Below are 3980 nucleotides of genomic sequence, written 5' to 3'. Positions count from 1 at the left end.
TCTGTGTCTGTGTCGACCGACTAAAGTAAACGGGCGTTTTAAAACCCCTGACGGTGTTTTTGAGACGTCTGGACCGGTACTAATTGTTTGTCGGCCGTCTCATGTCGTCAACCGACCTTGGCGCGTGTTGACATTATCACGTAATTCCCTAAATAAGCCATCCATTCCGGTGTCGACTCCCTAGAGAGTGACATCACCATTACAGGCAATTGCTCCGCCTCCTCACCAACATCGTCCTCATACATGTCGACACACACGTACCGACACACAGCACACACACAGGGAATGCTCTGATAGAGGACAGGACCTACTAGCCCTTTGGAGAGACAGAGGGAGAGTTTGCCAGCACACACCAAAAACGCTATAATTATATAGGGACAACCTTATATAAGTGTTTTCCCTTATAGCATCTTTTTTATATATTTCTAACGCCAAATTAGTGCCCCCCCTCTCTGTTTTAACCCTGTTTCTGTAGTGCAGTGCAGGGGAGAGCCTGGGAGCCTTCCCTCCAGCCTTTCTGTGAGGGAAAATGGCGCTGTGTGCTGAGGAGATAGGCCCCGCCCCTTTTTCGGCGGCCTCGTCTCCCGCTCTTAACGGATTCTGGCAGGGGTTAAATATCTCCATATAGCCCCCGGAGGCTATATGTGAGGTATTTTTAGCCAAAAATAGGTTTTCATTGCCTCCCAGGGCGCCCCCCTCCCAGCGCCCTGCACCCTCAGTGACTGCCGTGTGAAGTGTGCTGAGAGGAAATGGCGCACAGCTGCAGTGCTGTGCGCTACCTTAAGAAGACTGAGGAGTCTTCATGCCGCCGATTCTGGACCTTCTTCTTGTTTCAGCATCTGCAAGGGGGCCGGCGGCGAGGCTCCGGTGACCATCCAGGCTGTACCTGTGATCGTCCCTCTGGAGCTAATGTCCAGTAGCCAAAGAAGCCAATCCATCCTGCACGCAGGTGAGTTCACTTCTTCTCCCCTAAGTCCCTCGTTGCAGTGATCCTGTTGCCAGCAGGACTCACTGTAAAATAAAAAACCTAAGCTAAACTTTTCTAAGCAGCTCTTTAGGAGAGCCACCTAGATTGCACCCTTCTCGGCCGGGCACAAAAATCTAACTGAGGCTTGGAGGAGGGTCATAGGGGGAGGAGCCAGTGCACACCACCTGATCCTAAAGCTTTACTTTTTGTGCCCTGTCTCCTGCGGAGCCGCTATTCCCCATGGTCCTTTCAGGAACCCCAGCATCCACTAGGACGATAGAGAAAACGCAGGCATGGCTGGGCGGGTTTGTGACGTCAACTCCAGAACTGCATAGTCTGAAGTGATCGCAAGCGCTGAGTAAGTTCTGAGCTACTCTGAAACGACACAACATTTTTTTGCAGGCGCTCTGCGATACAACCGTTCGCACCTCTGCTAAGCTAAAATACACTCCCAGTGGGCGGTGGCATAGCGTTTGCACGGCTGCTAAAACTAATTAGCGAGCGATCAACTCGGAATGACCCCCATAGAGCTAGAGGCCGTGTTGTCCCATATCTCTGACCACTCGTCCTCAGTGAGAGTAAAGTTAAGATCCGTTTCCCAGGCTCTATCATAGAAAGTTTGTTCGAATGTGGAGCTATCAGCGAGCAGTGTATAAATAAAAGAGATCAGTCCTCTAGTGGAAGAGCGTCTGTGACACAGTGCTTCAAAAGCAGATAGAGGCCTTTTAGTGAGTATGTGTTTCACTGTAGAGTGAAGGTGTCTAATTTGCAAACACTGGAAAAAGTGTTTAGTAGGTATGGAGTTATCATCCTCAATTTGAGAGAATTGGGGAAAACTCGTATCCTTAGAAATATCATTAAGGAACAAAATGCCTCTGTATTTCCATGGGAGAAATGCTGTATTATGCATACCTGGAGGAAAAGCCGGATTATGGAGGAGCGTAATGACAGGAGAGGAAGAGAGAGCCAAACCATATTTTTTTATTTGCATAATCCCATATTGATAAAGAGCGAGACACATGGCTGCCTTATTTTTACACTGCAATTTAGATTTTAGTTTGAACACACCCCACCCAAATCTAACTCTCTCTGCACATGTTATATCTGCACCCCCTGCAGTGCACATGGGCCCTCATTCCGAGTCGTTCGCTCGGTAATTTTCTTCGCATCGCAGCGTTTTTCTGCTTAGTACGCATGCGCAATGTTCGCACTGCGACTGCGCCAAGTAATTTTGCTATGAAGATAGTTTTTTTACTCACGGCTTTTTCTTCGCTCCGGCGATCGTAATGTGATTGACAGGAAATGGGTGTTACTGGGCGGAAACACTGCGTTTTATAGGCGTGTGGATAAAAACGCTACCGTTTCCGGAAACAACGCGGGAGTGGCTGGAGAAACGGGGGAGTGTCTGGGCGAACGCTGGGTGTGTTTGTGACGTCAAACCAGGAACGACAAGCACTGAACTGATCGCAGATGCCGAGTAAGTCTGAAGCTACTCTGAAACTGCTAAGTAGTTTGTAATCGCAATATTGCGAATACATCGTTCGCAATTTTAAGAAGCTAAGATTCACTCCCAGTAGGCGGAGGCTTAGCGTGTGTAACTCTGCTAAAATCGCCTTGCGAGCGAACAACTCGGAATGAGGGCCATGGTTTTGCCCAACTGCTGACAAATTGGCTGCTGCGATCAACTATGAATTAGGCCCATTGTGTCCACAAGAAGTTCCCGGCAGCTGCCGCTGTCTCTGTGCATAATACTGCACAGCGCTTGCTGCTGCTGCCTGCTGTTTCAGCATTATCCTCTATGATGTTTGCTTCCTGGTGCATACCTCCCAACATGACCCTTTCCAGGAGGGACACAATGCTCTGCTTCTGGACTTTTCTCTTAATTTATGATTTTTCGCCACCTGTGTTGAACAGGTTAATGGATAAGAAAGGTGTTTCAGCACAGGTGATGGCAATCATACATTAAGAGGAAAGTCCAGGAGCAGAGCATTCTGTCCCTCCTGGAGAGAGTCATGTTGGGAGGTATCCTGGTGTTTGGGCCTAGTTCAGAGTTCCCTCCAAAACTGGACCTGGGCTCTGTCATCTTGGATTCTATCAGCTGATCCTACATTGGCCTTCATTCCGAGTTGTTCGCTCGCTAGCTGCTAGCATCATTGCACACACTAGGCCACCGCCCTCTGGGAGTGTACTTTAGTTTAGCAGAATAGCGAACTAAAGATTAGCAGAACTGCTAATAATTAATTCTTTGCAGTTTCTGAGTAGCTCCAGACCTACTCACAGATTGCGATCAGCTCGGTCAGTTTAGTTCCTGGTTTGACGTCACAAACACGCCCTGCGTTCGGCCAGCCACTCCGACGTTTCTCCAGACACTCCCGCGTTTTTCCCTGACATGCCTGCGTTTTTTAGCACACTCCCGGAAAACGCACAGTTACCACCCAGAAATGCCCCTTTCCTGTCAATCATTCACCGATCAACAGTGCAACTGAAAAGCGCCGCAGGATCCACAGCAAAACTGCTAAGTTTTTAGTTAAATAACTGCGTGCCTTGCGCATGCGCATTTTGCAACAAATCGCAGCATAGCGAAAATCGGCAACGAGCAAACAACTTGGAATGACCCCCATTGTCCAATTCAGGAGCTCCTTACGCCAGCTGATCATAGCATCCAATCGCTGAATACTCTATGCTATAAGGGGGATTTTCTGCTGACATTAAATTGCCAGTACAAGTCTCTTCTCAGGAAGTACAGCTCTGTGCTGAACTCCTATATTCAAGTGACTTTTCTCTGATACCGTTCCAGTCTGGTTATTTCCAAGTTCCAAGTTTTTCTGAATTTGCATTTCTCAAGTACTCTCCAGTGTCATCGTTCCGAATCCAGCCTGGTCAGCACTTCAGTCCGTTCCGGTTTCATTCCGGTCTCCATTATCTGCAAGTACACCTGCATCTCCCAAGGACTCCACAGTGTCATTATTCCAGATCCAGCCCGGTCAGCACTCCAGTCCATTCTGGTTCAAAT

The sequence above is a fragment of the Pseudophryne corroboree genome, chromosome 2 (genome assembly GCF_028390025.1).
Source record: "Pseudophryne corroboree isolate aPseCor3 chromosome 2, aPseCor3.hap2, whole genome shotgun sequence".
In the NCBI taxonomy this organism is placed as follows: domain Eukaryota; kingdom Metazoa; phylum Chordata; class Amphibia; order Anura; family Myobatrachidae; genus Pseudophryne; species Pseudophryne corroboree.
The sequence above is the reverse complement of the archived record's forward strand: the minus strand, read 5'-3'. Positions refer to the sequence as shown.